We start from the raw sequence: 24,599 nt of genomic DNA on the forward strand, positions 1-24,599 counted from the left end.
CAGGGGGCAAGGCTGAAAGGAATGTTTTTGAGTGCCTAACAGGTACCAGGTCCATAGTCTTGACGACAACTCTGTAAATAGATATTTTCTTTATTTTACAGTTTGGAAACTGAGGCTCAGAGGTCCTCGAGTGTCCAGTTTTGGTCAGTCTCTTTAAACAGAGCTAGCGTACCCCTGAAAATGGCAAAAGACTTGCATAGCATTTCATTTTAGGTTAAGGTTCCCACAAGCAAAATTAGAAGCACCTTCTGCCATTCATCAAGATGCCCTGCTCCTCCTCATCTCACCTCCTGCCTGTCCTGATTCTGACCTCCCTTTTGCTTCATTCTTCCACTAAAGATGTTCATCACAGTCTCCCTTGTCTGTCAACCTTTTCTGGCTAGACCATCTTGGACATTCTTTCATAGGAAAGTGATACAATGGCGAATAATGATTCACATCCCACCTTTCACAGATGTGTCATGAAACCGCCCTACCTGTTAGTTAATGCATATTGAACTGCCTTGACTTTGTTTTCTTACTTTAAATATATAAACCCCACTATGAAGGAGATGTAACTCTGAAAAAAAAACTTTTTAAAAGGCCACATGCAGGGTCTTCAAAAAGTGTTTTATGTACTTCTAAAATTTTAAATAACTTAGCTTGTAGACATGGGAACAAAAGATAAATGGAATTTAAAGCAAATTCATTCAATTTGATAATTCTTCTGAACAATTATGTATAACACTATTTTTTCCACTACTATAAAAAAAATGGGATCTGCTATAAATGTGCAGGTAAATTGACTGAAGGAGAACTTGTTTTCTGCATTTATTTCTAGATGAGTTCAAATTATTTCTGTCTTCCCTAAAATCTTGGTTATTGACTAAGTTTTAAAAATAGAACAGAGACTTTAAGAAAATATTCAAATGGGCAGTAAAGATATTGTTCATATTTATACATCCACAACTCACACTGCCTAAAATATAGACTAAACTGAGGGTCCATCTTGCAGCTGTTTCAAATAGGCTGAGTGAAATGTGTTATTGCAGGTAAAGAGGATGGGTAGCGATTTCTATATTGATAAACAAAACTGTTGACTGAGACTGACAGTCACCAGGTGAGGGAAAAAGTGCAATCATTTTAAACTATCAATGAAAATATATATATATGTATACTCATTAAATATGCAAATATTTTTGGATATCGCAAATATAATTGGATGTGAAGATACATGCATGGCATGCCTCCAATCCTAAAAGCTTAGCAACAAGATCAGGTTGAACCACATAAAACAGTCATTGCAAAGATCAAAACTTATTGAATACCATACTTATATTAATAAATTAATGAATAAATACATGGAGAAGGAAAACTTTTTCTTATGGTACAACATCAACCAATAAAGGAAGGCAGAATGATAGGGATAGAAAATCATCACTGGATGGGTGAAGTTTGATGAGGACCAAGATATTTACATAGTGTTGAAGTATCTCTCCACAAATTCCTAATTATAAACGGCAAAATGATAACTGTAGCATAGAGAAACTTAGTAAATTCCACCTTAATCAATGAGGAAAAGTAGCATCACTGACACTAGGACAAACCGACATCACCTGCCAACTGATAGGATGCACTGAGAAGGGCAAAACATCACTTCTGTGGTATTCCTTACAAAAAGCATAACCTGAATCTAATCATAAGGCAACTTCAGACACACCCAAATTGAGATTCATTCTACAAAACAACTGGCCTGAACTCTTAAAATATGACAAGGTCAGGGAGGACAAAGAAAGGCTAAATAACCACTCCAAATTAAAGTAGACTACAGAGATATAAATAGAGCATGACTCTGGATTGGATCCTATGCCAGGAAAAATTTGTTATAAAAGATATTGAGACAATTGATAACATATGAATTCAGACTGTGAATTAAATAAAAACATTGTATTAATGTTAAATTTTCTGATTTTATAATGGTACTGTGGTTTCATAAGAGAATGTCCTTGTTCCTAAGAAATAAAAACTATAGTATTTAGAGACAGAAGGGCAAAATGTCCCCAGCTGACTCTTAAATAATTCAGAAACATGAATATATGTGAATATATAGAGAAAATGGTAAAGGAAATAGGGCTGAATGTAAACAATTCATGATTATATGTCAAAAGAAGTTACATGGGGACGAAGTGGGAGAGTGGCATTGACATATATACACTACCAAATGTAAAATAGATAGCTAGTGGGAAGCAGCTGCATAGCACAGGGAGATTAGCTCGGTGCTTTGTGACCACCTAGAGGGGTGGGATAGGGAGATTGGGAGGGAGATGCAAGAGGGAGGGGATATGGGGATATATGTATACATATAGCTGATTCACTTTGTTATACAGCAGAAACTAACACAACATTGTAAAGCAATTAGACTCCAATAAAGATGCTAAAAAAAAAAAAAAGAAGTTACAAAGAAGTTTTTAAAAGTTGAACTACCCATAATATCATATGGCTCAGTCCTATATAGAGATGTTTATCAACATAACCAGTCAACTAGAAACCATAAGTTAGGAACTAGAAATTTATTAAGGTAATACAATTAAAAGTATCAAGAGTTCAGTATGTGAACCTGGATTAAATTCAAATCAATATATAACCATGCTGAATATATTGTCAATAGTTGACATTTCACAGAAGATATTACATTCTTGAGATCATATTCTTTCAATAGCTTTTTGGCCCAAGACACAACACAGGAAATTATTTGTGTGGGTCGAGTGGGACATCCCCAAATGAGCAGTCACATTACCACTGATATTGCATCTCACTTCTTACTTGAGTTCAGGGCATGGAAAAGTAATTCATCTCCCTGAATATGTTTCATAAGAAAAACAGAACTCTTTAAATTCTTTTCCAAGTAGTCCTGGAGCAATAGTAAATTCTGTATCCAAAATTTAAAATGAGCTTTTTACAATTTGCAGTCCCACCGTCAAAATGTACCCAGTGAATTATTGAATTATTTTCATGAAACTAGAGGTCAACTAATGTCCAAAAAATTTTTTTAAATAAAGCAAAAACTATAATCACCCATAAGCTCAGCTTGCAAAGATAATGTCACTGCTAAAATTTTGGTATGTTTCATGCCAGCACCAATCCATCCATCTCCCCATCCTTCTGTTTTTATGTGCAAGATAAATGTATTGTAGACACAGTTTGTACACTGCTATTTTTCCAACTATAAGCATTTTAAAAATTTTTATATTCCTGTCATGACCACACAAATGGAAGGTGGAGCATTATTTCCAGGACACAGAAAAACAGCTGATCAATGGTGATGTTTAAGGACATTTCTCAAGTTTTGTTCACCAGTGGAAAGTCCTAAATTGAAAGTCAATGTTAAGACTACAAAAGAACCATGAGGTTCTTCTTCCTTTTTCTCCTCCCAGCAAGGCCACACTGAGAACTGACCTCCACAGTTACGGAATGCTCTGTAACTCTGTATTGGGACTTCTACCTTCCCTGCGTGGCATCTCTTGGCTCATAATCTCAATAACCCGGGAAGGCTAAATTATAGTTGCTATGATACATTTTTTTTCCTCTGGATAAAGCTAGCTGACCTACACGAGCATCCCTCCCATTCCACTTGCCCTGGTTCCATTAGCACTCACCACTAAACAAACAGCCCACACCACCACTGACCTTAGCCTTCTTTCCAGCAACCCCTTCTCTCGGTATCTCAAACACCGGGCCCTTTTCTCTAGCCATTGCTGCTTGAACATACCCACTGTTCTCCCATATCCCCCTCTTCAAGTCATTCTGTGCCCCCAGAATGTCCTTGGTCTCTTCTCTGTAAGTTGGAATTAGATAAATCACTCTACTTTCATTGTCTCTCCTCACCCTCCCAATCAGAATTATTTTCCCTCCTCTGCTCTCCCAGAGCACTGCTGTATCTCAATTAACGCGTTTATTCTTTCAAGCTATTGCTATAAGTGTTTTGATGTTGTTGTTGTTTGGGTTTTTTTTGTTTTGTTTGGTTCTCAGGTTTTTGTTTTGTTTTGTTTTTTGGGTATTTTTTGTTGTTGTTGTTTTCTTAATGTTTCAGTCTCCCTAGAGAGAAACCTGGAGAGAAAACTTATCATGTTCGGTCTTTGCCATTTCCATGGAAATTTTAAAATAGCATCCTCATCATATTAAATGTTTATGTAATGAATGAGCTGATGAACTAAAATAGGAAAATATTAAAAGGCTTTGGACCAAGTAAACAGAGCAAACTATAGAAAATCTGGTGCCCTATGGCTAATCACTGAGTACGAAAAATGGCCGAGTTAATTGTGCAACTTTAGATTTTCAGAGGAAGATAAGCCTCAGTATATATTTTATTCAAAATTACAAATATTTCCAGAAATAATCTTGGCCCAGGAGATATCAACCTATTCAAAGTTTTGTATTAGTCTACTACCATTTATATTTTTTACTTTGCAATTCTCCTTTTCAGGAATGGCTATATAATGTGCAAAATGAAATCTTGGTGCCCTTTGTTTAGAACTACTAAGAGCTTCAGGATGGTGAGAGCAGAGCATTAAACCAAGCGGAAGGCTTCTCTAAGCAAAGGGACCTGTTGGTCTGCACATGTCACAGCCCATGTAGCCAGCACAGTCTGTAAAAAATGTCTGTAGTTTTTCTTGCTTTCTATTGAGCTAAAAAAGAAGATTCTCACACAAAGTGAACACTGATTTCCTAATAAACTCACAAAAAAATGGAACAGAAAGAAGGGTCCAGAATTTTAAAATTCTTCTAGACCCATTATCCAAATTTCTTTCCTGACCTGTGCACAGAACACCCGGATTATGTATTTAGATCTACTTTTCAGTTACTCTTTTCCAGGCTCTCAATCATGCAACAAAATACTTGCAAACTTTTTCCAAAGGGAAGATGAGGGATGCTTTATTACATTCCAGCCTCAGTTGATGAATGTTTTCCTTTTTTGTTGTGAAACCTGTCCATTTAAGTTTTTGCTAAATTCGGGCGTGGCAGGGAATGGGCTTTCTCAAATCATCTCAGGCTCCAACACAAGAAAATCCCTTTTGTAAAAAATTCAAATGTACAGAATGGACTCTGGCTTTATAAGACCCATTATTTTTCAAAGCATTTCATCTGAGTGCAGCCTGCAACCTGAGCCTTTCAGTGGGGGTGGGATGAGGAGGGAAGAGATGGGGAAGGAGGGAGAGGGAACCCCAGGCCAATAGGAGAGCCCATCCGAGGTATGCTGGGTTATAATTAATGGCATGAGGTTACAACTTGCAGCTGACATCGGTTTCAGTAAAAGGTCAGCCTCCTGCAGCAATTTGCATTTACTGATTTGGAAGGGAGTCACCGCAGTCTTCCCTTCCCCCCACTCCCTCAGGTTGGCTGTCGAGCTGATCCCTGTTGCATTCCTTTCTTTATTCCAGCAAAGATTCTTTTTCACCCTTTACACAAACACACACCCACACCCATACCCACACCCTCACCCACTCTCTCCCACAGATGCATGTGAGTTCAGAGACAGAGGACACTCCCACGGTTTGTACAGTCAGGGAAACCATGGTTTTTGGAGGCTGCTGCCAAAACCAAATCCATCCTTCTGCCAAGTCCCCTTCCTCTTCCAGTGACATTTGAAAGGACAAAGAGAGCAAGTTAGAATAGGCCTTATTTCCAGGGAATAGGACATTCGCTATGGAGAAAAGAGCAATTTGGGTGTCGAAATCATTTTCTCTTAAGTTCTCAAAGCCTTGACGATTCTCTACCTCTGGTGGAAGTGAACAGGGGCAGTGAAGGTGGAGGAGATTGTGAGGAAACAGGCAGCTGGAGAAATCCCAGAGCCTTACGCTGCCAGGGCTGGGGCACACATGTTCCGGGTGAGCTGGGTCTCTAGGATAGCAGGGGTTTCTCTCATCACATGAGGCATGCCTCAGCAGGCTCCCCTCCCCTCCGAAATCAATCCTACTCCATGATAGAAGAGGCTTGCAGGCCTCAGTCTCCTGTGCTGCCCTTCATTCCCACCCCACTCCCCCACTGGGTGTCCTGCCACCTACAGCTCCCCAGGGCACCTTCTTAAAGCCCTGATTAGCCCCATCATCCATCCTGATGTGTCCTGAGATTCAATCATTTATGTACCATTCTTCATGACTTCTGATCAGTTATCATGGATGCCATTATTTACTTGTTATTTTTCTTTTACTGACATGCTTTTTAACTTAAATTCATGCATTTCTAACAGAAATTCTCATCACTACAAACTGGAAACCAGTATCACTTGCAAACAATAGAAGAGAATATTAAAATAAATATTAGATTAGAACAATAAAAAAAGCATTCATTCGAGGACCTCCAAAAGCCATCTTGCTTTACACCCCTCTTTGGGAAGCACTATTTTTATCTGGGCCTACTTGAGCCAACCGGCTAATCTAATCAATTTGAGATGAGGTATATCTATCACCTGGGTCTTTACCTAGCATCCTTCTCAAATAACAGCTTCATATTCCTGGATGCCTTCATGGTCAGTCCAGAGGAGAAAAGTAGAAAAGTCAGAATTCTCAGAATTAAGCCATTTAGCTCCTATGACTGATAACCCTCCTCCTCTCTTCACCAAGCTTTAAAGACTCAGAAAGGAAGGGAGGAAGGGAGGGAGGGAAGTAGGGAGGGATGGAAGGAAGGAAGGAAGGAAGGAAGGAGGGAGGGATGGATCTCAAATGCTGAGCCAGGTCAATGGGAAGTACATTTTGGATCTTATAGTTTCTGCCAAACCCACTTGTTTTTTTTTTTCTTTTCTTTTCCATTATGGTTTATTATAGGATATTGAATATAGTTCTCTGTGCTATACAGTAGGACCATGTTGTTTATCCATTCTATATATAATAGCTTACATCTGCTAACCCTAAACTCCCAATCCATCCCCTGCCCCTTGGCAACCACAAGTCTGTTCTCTATGTCTGTGAGTCTGTTTCTGTTTCATAGATATGTGCATTTGTGTCATATTTTAGATTCCACATCTAAGTGCAAATCCACTTGTTAGTAAGGACCCTCTCTATACAACCTGCCCATAAATATAGGGCTTTTCATTTATTCCATATGTATGTATGGTATTCAAGTGAGGATTTGGGCCTGGTGTCCAGGATCTCACTAGAAACTCAGAATGAGAACTCATAGATAAGCAGAGAAAGAACTGGACTTAGGAAATCCCAAACCCCTTTGGTTTGTCAAATCTGATGACCTTCATAGGTGAAAAAAAGACCATTTCAAAGTTCAATTCACAATTCACACGGCCATCTTTAGATCTGAAATTCAAGTCTCCAGCCCAGCACCCAGCTTCTCAGTACAATGGTGGTCAACACAGATGCCGAGAACAGCCCATCCCAGCTCTGAGCATCCAGACCCTATCAGCACAGGGGAATCTGCCTGATGGATGGCTCACGGTCAGGAAAGGTGGCTGCACACATGGATGGGATACACAAGGTGGCTCATAAAACTTACGAGCCATGTTCTCCGCTGTGACCTGGTTCAGCTTCAGTGGAGTGATAATTAAAAACAATTAGTGTCGCTGGAGAGGTGGCAGAATTCAGCTCAGACTTCAGGGGTATACAAACTCAGTCTGGGAGAGGGCCAGGAACCTAAGGCCCATGTCTTATTTACTTATGGAAAAAAAAAAGATGGCTGAGCTATGGACAACCGTGCGTATTGATCCACTGGTGCCACTCACAGGGCCTCATCTAATAGGGTCTGAAAAACCTTGTTGCCCTCCTGTATTTCCAAAGGTGCTGGGCTGCCTGCCTGTGAGAGGCACACCCTGGGGTTCCTTCACTGTATCCCCAGATAGGCAAAAGAAAAGAGAACCAGTCACATTCATTCCTGCATTCCTTTCTTTGATTTCTTGGCCATCATCTTAAGGAAAAGGGCCCAAGGGTACAGGGTAAAGGACAGAAGAAAATGGTCTGGAGGAGAAAGAATGGAGAAAGACAGTATGTAAGGACAGACAGTTCTAGGTAGAAACACAAGAGACATGGGATTCTGGGGGATAGGGTGGAACCAAGCCAGGAGAACCCTGAGAAGGCAAGGGATGGGTGCTGCTTTAGGATCAGAGCCAACATAAACCATATATCGCCTTGATTTCTTAGGGAACTGGGAATAATAATACTCAGAAAGTGGTTGCAGCACCTAGTAGGTGGTCAATAAATGGTGGCCCCTCTGACAATCACTTATGATTACCATTTCAGTACTCTAAATATTACAACCTACTTGACAAGTTTGAGTCCCTCTTTTAACTCTAACTATAGTCTTTCTTTGGGCGTGAAATAACAACTGTCATCACACCATCCCCTCCAGAATGAGATAAAGAAGATGAAGGTCTGACTTAAGATTAAATATGCCAAAAGTCTCTGTAGAGAGCAAGAAACTAGGGATTCTGGATACCTGGGCTCCGTACTGCTTGCACTCCCGAGGGAAAACAAGAGCAAAGATTTCACACATGGTGTTAGTTATTCTCCATCGCCATCTACTTAGAGTTTAAGGTGTGTGTGGGGGGGGTGACGAAGTTTCTATATCGCAGCCATCAGATTATACTGTATGTTGTATTCCTTCCAAGGAAAGCAAAGGTAAGAATTTATCCAACCCCACCCCAGACACCTCAAAGGACTTCAAAGGTTTTTTAAAACTATCAACAGAGAATAGAACCTTTGTTTTATAAGCATAAATGAATTTCCTTCTGAAATAAATAGGAACAGTCTTACAAGGGGAAAGTATATACAATATGAATGGTATCTAATATTCACTCATTTCACTTTTGACCCATTTCCTATATGCCTGTTGGAATGATTCATCCAACATGAAAACACGATCACCTCACAGCCTGGATGAAAACCTTCCGGACACTTCATAGCTCTTCAAGGCCAAAACCCTTCACCAGGCACTTCATGATCCAGGCCCTGTCCCTCTCATCAGTTGCATCTCACCCCCTTTGCCCAACACTCACTGGGCCAGATTAGGACACTGGGCGTAGGCAGGCCCATCCCGCTGGACCTGCATCTCTCTCCAGTTCACTGTGCCCCTGCACCTCACCTCACTGCAGTAGGTAAGCCTTCTAGAACCCCCACTCCTGGTCAGGTCCTCCTAAAGCCACCTTGTACGTCTCGCTTCATAGCGTGTACCCCAAGTCAAAGTAACTAATTGCAAAATTAATTATTGAATGCTTATCTTCTCCTGATAAAATACCCATTAGTGCTGGGATGGTGTTTGTCTTATCACCATTTTCCCAGAGCCTGGAAGAGTGTCTGGCAGATAGTGATAGTCACTATTTATTGAGCACTTACTATGTGCTAGGCACTGTTTTAAGAGCTTACATGCATTAAGTCAAGTAACCCTCGCCACAGCCTTATGAGTTAGGTGTCATTATTATCCCTATTTTATATCTGAGAAACACCAAGGCATAGGGAGATTAAGAAATTTGCCAAAGGTCGTGCAGCTTTGTGTGGTGGAGGTGAAACTGGAACCCAGACAGACTGACTTAAGACTTCTCTTTTCTTAATTATAATTCCACATTACCACACAGTTGGCATTCAGTATTTGTTAACATTTGTTAAACTGGTCTGTCCATTTGGCAAGCCAAGCTCCTATAGCCAGGCACTGTACATGATATGGAGCAGAGAGTAGCAAGAAAGACACAGAGAACCCACATGAGGTTTGCAATTTAGTTCTTAGGTCTCTGGATTCACACCTTCCTTCTACTTTTTCATCCCTGACGATCCTTCTTATCCTTCAAGCACAGTTCAACAGTTACCACCTCTGTGTGGTATTCATTAACTATGTCACAGATCTGTCCCAGGATTTATGCCTTTGGAGAGTTTTGTTAAATGAGTACCATATTTATTTCTGAGCTTCATCCCAACTTGCAACATTAATAATAAATAAAAAGGAGGAACAGGAGTGGAATGGTGATTTGTATATTATTCATTTTCTGAGAAAAAGTATATTTACTCAGGAACTCTTTCTAGTGCCCTAAAACTCTAAGTGACATTGGACCACACTTGGGCAAATTTGAACAAGCACTTGCTGATAAAAATAAAAAACAATGTCATTTTACCTCCATTCAGCCGAAGCTGAGAGAATTCAGTTCAACTATAATTTTTATGACAGCATTTCTAAGGCTGGAGTCCTGACCCAGCACAGGATGAGTATTTGCCAATCTGAAGTAGTAATTCTTTCTTTGCAAATAGTTTGCAATATTTTTAAAAGCTGAAAAATTATGAAACCTCTTCACCAAAAAGTGGATTACAGTTGTAAACACAAACACATGTGCCCTCACACAGATTCAGTTTTGCCTTCAATTGAAGGGAGTTTATAAACTTGAGGGACATTTGTGGATCAAGAGTCCCAAATTAAAAATTTCGGATCTAGAGGCATACAGGGTTACAGTGTCTCCTAGACCAGTGCTGGTCAAAATTTAATAAGCAAATGAATTAATGAATTGACTCAACAGATGAACTTGTTAAAAATGAAGATTTTGATTCAGGAAGTCAGAGTTGGTATCTGAGATTCTGCATTTCTAACAAGCTTCCAAGTTGGATCACTGCCACTGCTCCACAGACCACACATTGATTAGCAAGGCCCGAGACAATCTCTTAAACATCTATTTGAGACTTTTGTAAAGATTGGAGGGTAGTTAGTGTGAAATTGAGCTCTATGCTGAGTAGCTATAGTCTAAGCTGTCAGTAGCATTAATTGAAAAGAGATTCATTTGCTTTAGACTAGGCTTGCTAGAAGCACCAAAAACATGACTTGATTTCTTGCTTTATGAGAAGGCTTCAACACCTCTGCACAGAAGTGGCCTTCAGGACAATCTGCATACACGGCCAACATTGTCCTCAAGAAGCGCTTGGATTTGCTTGAATACTTGAGTACAGAAAACAAGGGTTTTCTGTCGTAAGGTAGGGTTTTCAAACTATTTGTGGCGACTTCACCACCATTCTTCATGTGAAATCTTTGATGGACCCCAAATCAATAAAATAAATCGAAATGAATAAGGCAAGGACGTCCTGTCTCACCGCTCCTGTAAAACACTGTACTCAAAGTCTTAGCTAATGCAATAAGGAAACAACTGAAAATACCAAATGCTGGTGAAATATGGAACTCTCAATGCTGGGGAGGATGCAAAATGGTACACCTTTTTTTCTTAAATCACCTTCACCCATTTCATTACCTCCTATTCCTCTCCCATTTATTGCAACCACCAATCTGTTCTATTTATGAATTTGGTGGGGGTTTTTTTAGACATTATTAACTTTGCATGTACTGCTAGAAATTGTAGGGAGCAGGCAACAGCAGCTTAAAGTGGCGAAATAAAGGAAAGGAGGAAAAAAAGGATAGGAAAAAACATTGCAAGACAGCCGGAAGTTTATTACAAAACTAAGCATACTCTTATGGTATGATCCAGCAATCGTGCTCCTCGGTATTTTCCCAAAGGAGTTGAAACTTATGTCCACAGAAAACCTTGGACATGGATGTTTATTGTAGGGTTGTTCATAATTGCCAAAATTTGGAGGAAACCAAGCTGTCCTTCATAGGTGATTCGGTAAGTTGTGGTACATCCATATAACACAATGGAAAAGCATTCAGTTCTAAAAAGAAATGAGCTATCAAATCATAAAAAGACATGGAGGAGCTTTTCAATTCATTTCAATTCACCACTGCCCTGGTGGCTCAGTGGTTGAGGGTCTGCCTGCCGGTGTGGGGGACGCGGGTTTGGGCCCTGGTCTGGGAGGATCCCACATGCCGCGGGGCGGCTGGGCCCGTGTGCCACAACTACTGAGCCTGCGCGTCTGGAGCCTGTGTGTCTGGAGCCTGTGCTCCGCAACAAGAGGCCGCAACAGTGAGAGGCATGCGCACCGCGATGAGGAGTGGCCCCCGCTCGCCGCAACTGGAGAAAGCCCTCGCACAGAAACGAAGACCCAACACAGCCAAAAATAAATAAATTAAAATAAATAAATTTAAAAAAAAAAAAGTGAAAGCAGCCAATCTGAAAAGATGACATATGGTATAATTCCAACTATATGACATTCTAGAAAAAGCAAACCTACAGAGACAGTTAAAAGAGCAATGGTTTCCAGGAGTTGAGGGGCAGAGGATGAATAGGCAGCGCACAGGGGATTTTTAGGATGGAAAAACTTCTCTGTATGATACTATAATGGTGGATACATGTCATTATATATCTGCTCAAACCCACAGAACGCACACAAGAGTGAACCATCACGGAAACTATGGACTTCAGATGATTACAATGTATCAGCATAGGTCCATCGATTGTAACAAATGGACCACACAGGTGGGCGATGTTGATAATGGGAGAGGCTATGCATGCAGGGGCAGAGGGTACATGGGAAATCTCTGTACCTTCCCTTCGATTTTGCTGTGAACCTAAAACTGCTCTAAAAACTAAAGTTTTACAAATAAATAAATTGGAAAATACAACTGCTTTCGTTGTGGATTGGGAGAATGTGGAGAGGAGAAGCCAGAGTCCTACCTTTCTGGAAACACCTCCCCACCCAGCCATACTGGTACCTCTGACGTACTGGTGCCTCTTAAAAAACTCTCCAGTTCGCTATGAATGCACCTTGAAAAACATCCCAAAATCAGTTGGAAAGAATGATTTGGATCTATGTTCCTAGCAGGTCACTTCAACAGACAGTTTCTGAAGGTTTGGCCCGGATGCCAATGCATTCACTTCAGGGATTAAAGAGTTAAACAACTCCAGAATTGAGAGGTCCTTCCCGCTCCTGCTCTGATAGTCTAGGATTCCATTCTTCTCTAGCTTAATTAGGTCTGGGCGTTTAAATACAGCATTAAACATTTTGATATTTGTCCATCCTTCCATCTCCCAAGATAAAGAAGCTGTTTTGTTAGGGGACTCTCACCAGCCAGAAGTCACTGGTAATGAGTCTGATAATTATATTCCTGCTGCTGAGAACCCAGACCTGCCCATTCTTTTCCCCACTTTCAATCCCGGTGTGCGGTTTTTTGTGTGTGTTTTTTTTGAGACAGTATTAACTTTTCACCTAACTGCTGGACATTACAAGGAGCAAACAACGGCAGCTCAAAGTCGTGAAACAAAGGAAAGGAGAAAAGAAAGCAGGGAAATGCTCTGCTGCTGAGGGTTTTTTTTTAAGGGAGGGAGACAAAGATTTTGTATTTCATAACAGAAAGCATTACCACGCGGTAGCCACACACAATGAAAACCTCGTATTTTATTAAAATGAAAACGCCCACTCGAGGCCTCCACTACTCATTTCTGGATAGAATGGCAAAACTTCAAGTCTGAAAAGACTCAAGTAGCTACAATCAAACTTTCCCTGGTAGCAGCTGATAACACAGCACTTGCCAGAAATCCATTTTGTAGATTGTACAGCTCAGCTCTTTTCAGGACTCTTAGAGGCTGAACTCTGCACAAAAGGGGTGGCAGCACAGAAAGCCACAGGATACCTCCTGCTACAAGAGTTTGGTCCCCTATTTCAGGGTGAAAACTGGTGGGGGACGCAGTGGGTGAGTAAAGAGGGAACTACCGTGGAAACACCTCCCCACCCAGCCATACTGGTACCAAAGGCCAAAGGGAACGCAAAGGCCAAAGTTGCAATACCTCCATCCTCCCACCCAAAAACAACAACAACAAGAAAGGACCAGGGCCAAGCCGCCCCAAAGCCTACGCACCGTGCTCAGCTTCTCCGTCACCCAGAAGGCCGGCATCCAGAGGCGGAGGTAGACGTCAGGTAACAAACAGCAAACCTCCTGCCAGTTCCTCATTTAAGCTAGAGAACAGGCACCTGGCCTTCATTAACGTTGCTGCTGTAGTTAATGCGTTGCAGGTGTGAAAGTGTGTGGCTGAAATCTGACAAAACACCTGTCTTTTGTGGCACCATTAGATCCTCCTAGTGTGGGACACGACCCCCTTGGGTGTGCTTTCCCCTGCCTTGAAAGCCACAGTAAGCATTGTCCTGTAATTACAAAATCAGAGTCATCATTGCTGGGAAGAATTCCTTAACAAATTATACCTAATTAGTCTGAAATTACCTTTAATTCATGGTGAAACCATAGGCTTAACTGTGTTCTATAACACCTTCCTTTTTATCTTTATGCAAATATGATTATACACTATCAAACTGGCACCACCAGGCATAAAAAACAGCGGCAGCTACTTCTTTGGTTACTAAATGGGAACTGGACGGGTGCCATTGATCATGTTTTCTGGAACGCTGCATCAAAAAAATAATAATAATATCAGCCAGTTCCTTCCTTGCGAACTCCAGTCTTCTCTCCCACCCACGGGCTCCTAACGGAAAGCTGTGAGATTGATCTCCCTTGCCCAACCCCCCTGCACCTCCTCACCACATTTTCTGCAGACACGTGTGCATCTCGCTGTCGCCCAATTTTTTAGAATGTCGTTAAGTGTCAAAACATGTCTCATTTTACTTCTGATCACAGCATCTTGTCATGTGGCTTCTTCAGTTCCCATTATTCCCATCTCAGAGCTTCACACACCTTTTGATTCAATGCTCTTGGCTTCATGTACTTTGGCTTCAAAGGTTACTTGCATAGGTAGCATTGATCTAAGAGCTTTACTTGTACTCCTCTATTTAAGCCTTGCTACAAACCTAGACACTAGGACTACTATTATCATCCCCATTTTGCAGATGAGAAAACTGAGGCATAGAGAGCTTATGTATCTTGCATGAGGTCCGACAGCCAGAAGAACCAAAACCCAGATTGTCATCCAAGCCATCTGTCTCTAGTTTGCCCTTATCCACTATAATATGCATTCCCACTGATGCCCATGGTCTCTAATTGACCCTCATCATTTCCAACTCTCCTATAACACATCTAAACACAGCACTGTAGGGATATTTTTCCAGTTAGTTGGCATGTAAAGGTATAAAGTATCATTCTCATCAGAGGAAAAAGTCATGGCTAGCTTCTCATTTGGTTCCATACAATTCGTTTAGTCACTTTATTCCTTCCTCTACCTCCCATGAAAGCATTATCAGAACCAAAGTTATGTTTTCTGTTTCTATCAAAATCAAACAATGCTGGGTGGTATCACTGGTATATATACAACAGAGAGCATTACAAATTTGTAGCCCATGTGTGTGTATATATATATATATATATATATATATATATATATATATATATATACACATCTTTTAATTGGATCATACTTGGGTAACTTTTGCTGTAGTATGAGGGTATTTGAGATGCTTTCTCAAATTAAGCCAGAGTTTAATTCTTCAGAAAGCAATTAAAAATATGAAATGCTTTTATCGATTTTAAAGTCTGCTTTTTCTTCTTCCATTCTCTGGATAAATTCCTTGGAAAGTCAGCATTGGCTTTCAAACAGTCATTCCCATCCTACAAACAATGACAGCCCATATTATTCCTGACTTAAACCCAACCCCAGGTTCTCTGAAGACTGTTAGCTTGAAAAAAGAAACCCAGACCACATCTAGGTTACTTTCCAACAAGCTATGCTTTCGCAAGTAAAAAAGAGATTAATTTCTTGAACAATTTCAGGCGTGGTATGCAAACCCAAACACACGTCAGGTGTGGACATTGTACCAGGCACCTCTGTAGGAGGTCTTGACATTCCCCTGGAATGCAGTGGTGAACTGGTTAAAAAAATAATTACAACAGGACTAGCAGTAAGGTTTTGGCTGAATACTACTTTCGTTCAGTATCAATCAATTAAAATAAAAGCATTTTCTTGATGGTTGTTCATAACAGATATCCAGACCCATCTGTGGCTATTTTATTTATGGCATTGCTGTTCTTAGCCAACAAGTTGGCTAAAAATCAGATTTTAGAATCTTAATCAGAATCCAAACATTGTCTTCTTATTTAACGCCTTCATTCAAGTTCATGTTACTGCCATGCAGAAAATGGAATCTGCTTTTTGGAGGCTGACCGTAACTCCTGCACCATGGTAATATACACAGCCGGCCCACAGCTGCGGAATGAGCTGTATTTCTTCACAGTATTTTTATTAGGCTGATTCCCACAAGTTTAAGAACATTGTAATCGGAGACACTTCAGGGTCACATTAGACTGAGCCCAATAAAATAAGAGGCGGAAACTTAAACTCTCCTAACTCCTTTCCATGAAGTTTAGAATTTTCAACTCCTTTCAAAGCAGAGGATGTCCCTTTCCACGTCTTTCAAGTTTTGTAAACACTGCAAGTGCTACTGGCTTCCTTTTAATCAGTAAGGGCCACCAGCTTTTGTTCATTATTCCTAATTATTAGACCCTCCACAAGAGAACATTACTGCTGACAATTTATATTAGTAATGATGCAACTTGACTGGTCAATGGTGTAATCTCCTCCTCCTTTCTTCCCACTCTTAATTTTTATGACCAACTATAACCTTCACACTTTGGTGTGCCATGTTTTTTCCCCAAATAATTTTCTGTGACACTAGGTAACAATTTGGAATTCCTATAACCATGGCTGGTTTTACTTGATGCCGAAACATCCAGTTGGAAAAGGGGGAAATTTGGGCCAACATCTGGATGTTTGAGCTGCATTAGGCCAAACATCTGGATGTTCCCAAATATTTTTTTCCCAATTTTTGGAAACTTCCACAGATTTTCCCTCATGTAGACAAAACATCCAGATGATTAACTGAGTGTTTCTCTTTTCATCTCAGTATTTGGCCACTAAATGTTCTTTGACTCCTCTAGGTAAGAATAGCCATCTAGCTGCTTTACAAGCCCTTACTACACCAAAATAAGGGGGAAAACATTATCCTGTTGCTCCAAGGCAAATCTTAATCGCTTTTCAATAATATTTAATAACTTTTCAAGAGTTTCACTACTCCAAAACACGAATTACCTCCAGAATGAAAATGTTGCATTAAAAAAAAAATTCTTCACAGCCCAGTATATCCTAAAATCTAGGAAGAAAAGAGTTCAAGTGTTGGTCTCAAAGAAGGAAGTTTCTTATCCAGTTTTCCCACCTCACAGAAGTTTTTTGTTGCCATTACAAGTAATTTTTGAGGCTCCCATCTCTGTATTCCTTTCCCAAGAATGCTCATTGGGCCCCCACCAATTGCCTTGTATCCAGAGACTGACAAAGCTAGTCTAGGAGGTGGGCATATAAAGCATCTAACACTCTGGTTAGATGAAGTTAACTCAACATTGCACCAATATGTAAACTAAAGAAAATGAAATCAAAAAAAAAAAAAAAACCAGCCTCTAACCCAAAAGTTATTTATGTGAACTCTCTCTGAAATTGTTTATAAACATTTACATAAATATGCATCTTGTGTGGAGGAAGAAGAGTGCCTAGAGATTTCTTCAATCCCTCAAGGACTGTTTTTCCATGAGCACCTTCTCCTTAATGGGCATAGTTTCAGTATTTTCTAAAATTATTTATGAGTTGGGAGAATAGATGCCACTGATTGTACAGATTTTATTCCCACTGTTGGACTGTATTGAAAGATAACATGAAAAGAATCCAAAGATATCAAAGACACTGTATATGTAGTCACCCACAGCATTCATTCCCTCTTAGCTATGGTTTGGTAGACAGCAAGAAGTTGTTATCCACTCAAACTTGCGAAGGACAAGGAGTTTAGCTTAAGGAGGTAGAGTCATCTCTGGGAAACAGATGGCAGGAAATATAACTGGGCCCCACAAGGGATTAGAACTGGGACCTGCAAAGCCCAGAGGCCCAAGGGAGGCACTCTTCTCCTCCCTGTCTTCCTGAGACCACATGGGGTCATTCATCTCTCTGACCTCTGCATCCTTCTTCATCTCATCTCTCTGTGCCTTGGTTTCTTCACATATAAAATGAGGAAAATGGTAGCATCTACCTTAAAGGTTCAACATGTCTATGAATGAGTTCATTCATATAGAGAGCTTAGAAGAACGCCTGTCACATAATAAGCACACAATAAATGGCATACATTGTTGTTATTATCAATTATTCCCTTTGCAAACCAACTCTCCTGCTTCCTCAGTGCAAATGACTGCTGAATGGCCACACTCCAATGACAGCCCCCAGCTCCCCAGGTTTGTCTGTCTGTATGATCCTTATTCTCACAGTTAACTCGCTGGTGCTTCCAAATCCCAATTTGAGATTCTCAGGAGAGAGGGTCTAATGAGCCTAGCTTGGGGCAGGTGGGTACCTTTGGCCCCATCAGCTGTTGCCTGAATAGAGATGCAAAGGTGCCCACTCACTCATTCATGAGTGACCTGGACAAGGTCCTAGGGAAAGGAAAGTGAAGCAGGGAGAAAACAGAGGGCATTCCTAATGCAGATATCAAAATTTTAAACGTATTCATCATGTCTTTTTAGTCTAAAGTTAGAACATATAGTTGAGCATAAAGAAAAAAAAAATTTAATCTCTAATCCTTACTCAGGAAAAAATAGATTTGTAATATTTTGGTATATATTTTCTCATACTTTTTATACATATATTTATACTTTTTACAAACATAAAAATTATGCTCTGCACTTTGTCTGCAGTGATGTTTTCCACTTAATAACATGCTGTGGACATTTTCCATGTTGCTAAGTATTTCTCTACAATATTTTTATTAGTGGCAGGATAGGATTTGATTAAATAAATATAAAATATAGTATAATACAATAGCCTGTTGAACATTTTGATTATTTCCATTTTATAACTTATAATGGCTGCTCTAATATAGCTTCTTCAGCATAAATCATTGTACATATCATTTTCTTTAATTTTTTCTTTTCTCTTTTTTATCTCATCCAATTCTCCCTCATCCAACCCAACGCCACAAATCTGGTCTCTTTTTCTGTGAAATTGATTCTCTTTTCTTTGTTTTTGGAAGTATAACTGACCTACAACTCTGTATTATTTCCTGTTATACAACATAGTGGTTTGATAATTCTATACATTACAATATGATGACCAGGATAAGTCTAGCTACCATGTGTATTCTGTATTTTTAATTAAATAAGAAATAAATGGTCATTTAATTTTCTGTTTTTCTTTATATTGGATTGCAGGGTTCCCCAGTCCGCAGCCTCTTAGGAGCTGGGCCGCACAGCAGAAGGTGAGTGGCGAGCCAGCAAGCGAAGCTTCATCTGCCGCCCCCCATTGTGCCCCGTCGCTCACATTACTGCCTGAACCATCCCTCCTCCACCTCCCCGTCCATGGAAAAATTTTCTTCCACAAAAGTGGTCCCTGGGGCTTCCCTGGTGGCGCAGTGGTTGAGAATCTGCCTGCCAACGTAGGGGACACAGGTTCGAGCCCTGGTCTGGGAAGATCCCACATGCCGCGGAGCAACTGGGCCCGTGAGCCACAGCTACTGAGCCTGCACGTCTGGAGCCTGTGCTCGGCAACAAGAGAGGCCGCGATAGTGAGAGGCCCGTGTACCGCAATGAAGAGTGGCCCCCGCTTGCCGCAACTAGAGAAAGCCCTCGCACAGAAACGAAGACCCAACAAAGCCAAAAATAAAAAATATTTTAAAAAATTAATTAATTAAAAAAAAAAAAAAAAAACTGGTCCCTGGTACCAAAAAGATTGGGGACCGCTGATCTAGGAGTCTATTTTCTTTCTTTTTTCAAAGAAACACCTCTTGGATTTATCTATCAGTCTATCAGTCATTAGGCTGGCTTCAATGAGGGTCAAGTTGAATGAGTTAAAGATAAAAGTCAAGAACATAGTAAGATTCAGGATATGAGGAGGCTGTCTGTTGAGTATTTTATTCTTTTTTTTCAATGAATTAATGGTCTGTTCTTCTGGTTCCACCAGAATTTCTGAAACTGCAGTTACTCTGCCAGAGGGAAAATTTCAAGGCTATGTCATCTACCCACTTATAGAGTGCAAAGGTCAATATATGACCGATAAATCAGTATTGTCAATTTTATTACTTGGATATTTATTCATTTATTCATTCATTCATTTATTTATTCTGCCTGTTCCATGTCTCAAGTAGAAAGGAGAGGCCTAATAGAGATTCTTATTACTACTGGACCTCATCATTTCTCCTTGTTTTTTGACATTTTCTGCATTATCTATTTCAATTAGATAGAAATAGAATCCATTATAAATTCACTGGAGATTGAAAATTCAAATACTTACACTGACTTTCCTTTTCCTATGTATTATTAGTTGCCATCAGTTCTCCTCAGTCATATACCAATATTGCTAACCCTGTTTTTTCTGTCTGACTTGCCCAAGATACTGTTCCATTTATACTAATCAGAAATGATCAGTTTTGCTAAAAGAAAAATTTCCAAACAAGTTCAATCCTGACTTCCATGGGAATAGAGAAAGGAACGCGAGTTAAAGGTGTTATTTAACTCATGAGAGACCCAGACAATGTCATAACCAGTTCAAAGAGGATCTGAAAAACAGACACATTTATGGATCAGGAATATTGACATAAATGTATAAATGGAGGCAAAGTGGTTTTGGGGGGAGAACTAGTAAGGCAGTTAGACTGACCAGATCAGGACAGAATTTGCATGCTTATAGACAAGAATTAATTTGCATTGCTATCAGTTACCTACAGCTTACAGTTGTAAAATAACTCAAAGAAAATTTGAGGCTAGAATTAGACAAACTGGAAGGGTGTGCTGTCTGGAGACAAGGCACAGTTTTCCGTTAAAGCACATGATTCCCTACAGGTTTTCTGCTTCTGCCACTTTTGATGCTTTCTGTTTTTCCCATCCTCCCTTGATGTTTTATTTGCTTTCTTGTTTATTCAGGTTATGTTTCTCCCTCTCTCCACTCTAGATATTTATAAGAAATTAACCTCCCACTTGTACATTTTTCAACCGTATATAAAAATTTATTTTCCTCTAATTATTAGCTTTAGATAGAAATAGATTCCTTAGATGAGAAGATGACAACTTTCACTTCTTCCTACCATTTTTTGTGGTATAATCCAGGATTTGAGGTCTAGTTTCTTGCTTTCAAATCGTCATTCTTACTTTAAAATGTTTGTATTTTAAGAATTGTTAACATTTTATTGTTTCTTTAATTTACCATTGTTAAGATCAATATTTTTGTGATAATAGCCCTCATCTTTCTGCATTTCATTACTTCTCTATTCTTGAGTGTCTGTTATTCTTCTGTTAGTTGTTAGGAAAACTTTGTGTACACGTAATTCATGCCTTGTAAGTCACTGTATATCCAATGAAGTGTTTCTGTTACTTTTGTACGTGAATAAAACCTAGCTATGGTATAGAAATCTTCTGTTACAATCTTTTTTCCCCTTTAAAACTCTTAGGAAATCACTTCATAGTCTTATGGTGCTTCTTACCACAGAGGAAAAATCTGAGGCTGGATGTCTTGACTTTTTTTTTTCTTCTGCATATTGCCAGTCTTTTCTGTCTGGATGCATGTCAGATTTTTTTCTTTTCATCTTGAAGTTTAAAACTTTCATCAGAATACATCTATTTGTTGTTGAACTATTTTCATTAATATTTCCTGGAATTTGTTGAGCTCATTCCATTTGCAAAACCAGAACTGTATTCACTAGCCCAGCCAAGTGTTATTTCGTTTTTTAAATATTTCTTCCCTTCTACTTATTCTGACATCCCCTTTAGTAACACTTACTCTCTATAAGTGGGATCTCAGTAACATACCCTCCAAATTATTTACCTCATCTCTGATTCTCCTTATTTCTCTGTCATGTATCTCTGAATTCTGGGAGATTTTTATCAAGCAAATATTCAATACCCTTGATTAAATTTATGATGGTTTTATTTGTACCCTTATTGCCTTTTTAAATGCTGTTCTTAAATGTCTACTTTAAAACAGTTATTTTTTCCTTGTAACTCATTTTAAATTTCTGCTTGTCTCTCAAATCAGCTCCAATTTCAAATCTGTTTTTGTATTAACATCTCATCTTACAGATTTTATTTTATGGAACCCATGTTTTTCTATTATTTGCAAGATAAAAAATAGTTTATAAAACATGTATCTCTTTCCTTTAATAATTTTTAAAATATGCTTTTCTGTATGAATAGTATGATACTAGCTGTGTGTGTGTGTGTGTGTGTGATATGTATTCAAAAAACTGAAACCTAAGACCGGAGGAAAAGAACAAAATGAACCAGCAAGATAATTTTGTACCCTACAACCCTAGAGAGTCTCATAAATTGATTATTCCAGGTACTTCAAAAAACAGAATTATAAAGGAAAGTTAAAAACAGAAGAAAGGGTTGAAAATCTCTGCCACAGGTGTCTTCTGACACGCCATGTATTCAGCCGAGAACCTTATCCTACCCTAAAGGACCCTCCCTGGGGAGATTATGTCCCTGGAGAGACAAAAACCAGTGAGAATCCAGAGTCAGAGACCTCAGGCATAGCTGAGGGTGAAGGTGAGATCTCATTCTGAAAATGGGATTGAGGATCCAAACAAACAATACATGTTAAGCTATGAGACCACCAATACCCAGGCAAGAAACTGGGGCTTCCTCCTAGAAATGGTTCCCTAAAAAAGAGATTCAGATAGTGACACTTAGAGGTGACCAGCCCACAGGCCCTGCCCCTGTACACAAGAATTCCAATCTTCATTTTAAATATGAACATACAGCCAAAGTACACCACACATTTGAGAAAAGCCTCTAACAGGAAAGATCGGCCAAAATAAACAAATAAAATATACCGGGAGGAAACAAAGACAATGCAGCAAGCAGAAAAAGTTTTAAAATTAAAAAAAGAAAACAGTATTATTAGCCTCAAAGTAATCAGAGAAGATTTTTGCATCATGAAACAAAAACATGCAGGCATTTTAGAAGGGAACTTTCAGAGAACAATTAACTAAAAATGTAAAAAAAAAAAAAAAAAAAAGGGAACGTAACTGAGAAAATGTCCAGAAAGTAAATCAAACACTCAAGAAAATATGGGAAATAAGAAGGAAAAAAAATTAGTAAAATCAGAGAAGGGGTCCCAGAGGTCCAACATCAAAATAATAGTAATTTCAGAAGGAGGAAAATTTTTAAATGATAAAGAACAAGAAATTAGCAAAGAAACAATACAATAAAACGTGCCATCTCTGAAGAAAATAGGTTTCTAGATTATGAAAGCCCAAGTGTCCCATAAAGAATAGACCCGCTACATGGAATATCTTTGCGAAATTCAGGATACCATGAAGAAAGAGAACAGCCTAAAGGTCCCACCCAAAAATAGCAGGTCACTTCAGAAGGATGATAAGTAAGAATGGCATTTGGCTTAGCAACATCCAGAGCTAAATGATAAAGGATCAAGGTCTTCCAAATTCTGTCAGCAATTATTTCCAAGTCAGAACCCTAATTCCAGCCAAATTATGAATCAAATGTCAAAGCCAAATAAAGATAGGTTCAGGCTGTCTGGGTCTCAAAATATGCTCTCTCAGAGAGAAGCCATTCATGGATGTGCACCATCAAAACGCAGACGTAAACCACGAAAAAGGAAAACATGGAAATCAGGAAACTGGAGGTCCCATACAGTTAGAAACTATGGGAAATCCAGAAAAAAGGTAGAGGTAGAGCCCTGGATGAGAAGTGTGCAGGAAACCTAGATGGGGGCGGAGTGGAGTGGCCAGGAGCTCTGTGCCAGAACTATTTGACTGTAATAAGGAGATTTACTTTTAATTTGGAGAATTTAGTGATGAATTAGTTATAGATACATAGATACTAAGCAAACAAACAGAAAGGAGGCAATTATTACCTCCAGCCAAAACAAAAAGTCGTGCAAGAAAGGAAATGATACAAAAGTGGCTCAGCTGTGAACATTATTTACATACTCATAACAGTGTGCGTGCTGGTTAAGAAAGGGTTGATATGATTATAATGAGAGATGTAGGGGAAAGAACTTATTTTCTATAATAAGGAATAATATCTAAACCTTAAAAATGAACAGCATAATGTGGTGGTTACATTTGGAGACAGCTGCTAAGAGTTATAAGCGATTGCCTTAGAGGAATGAGAATTGGCAATGAGGAACAGGAGAGGGGATTTATAAATCTTTAAACTATTACTAAATACATAACTTAGATAAAAATTTAAATTTACAATAAAGGAAAGCTAAAAGGAACACACAGTCAAAATATTTAAGATTCAGATTATTCAGATTTAAGATTCAGATTATTTAAACTCTATGCTCATTTCTTTATGATTCAGAATTATTTACAGGATCCATTTTTTTCCTAGTTTCTCATATTTGCAATAGTAAGAAGCCTATTCAGGGCTGGTATTTCGCTCAGAAATAGGGTGGGAAATTCTTCTTGGCTTTCAGTTAGAGGATACCTTTCAGACTTCAAGGTGATGGGCTTGAAGGTCGTAGGAACAGAGATGAGGTCTGGAAAGGCTGGTAGGATGGGGGAAGGGTTTCAACACAGAGGATGTCTTCGACATTCCTAGTAAAGCGGCTGTTCCAAGGTTAGACCACCTGTGGGGCTACATCCTTCCAGGAACATGAATGATCTCCTTGACTGCTCAAGGGGAGTTCCCTTACCATCTTTCTCAGCCCTCTGCTTCCAGTGCCCTGAAGATCCCAGGCCCGGTTCTCACAAGCAGCTCACACCACATCAGGGAAGGAATGTGCTCTCTCCAGAAGCTGCTTCTCTAGAACTACTACCTCTGCAAAAGCT

This window comes from Eubalaena glacialis, chromosome 9 (genome assembly GCF_028564815.1).
Source record: "Eubalaena glacialis isolate mEubGla1 chromosome 9, mEubGla1.1.hap2.+ XY, whole genome shotgun sequence".
NCBI classification, from domain to species: Eukaryota; Metazoa; Chordata; class Mammalia; order Artiodactyla; family Balaenidae; genus Eubalaena; species Eubalaena glacialis.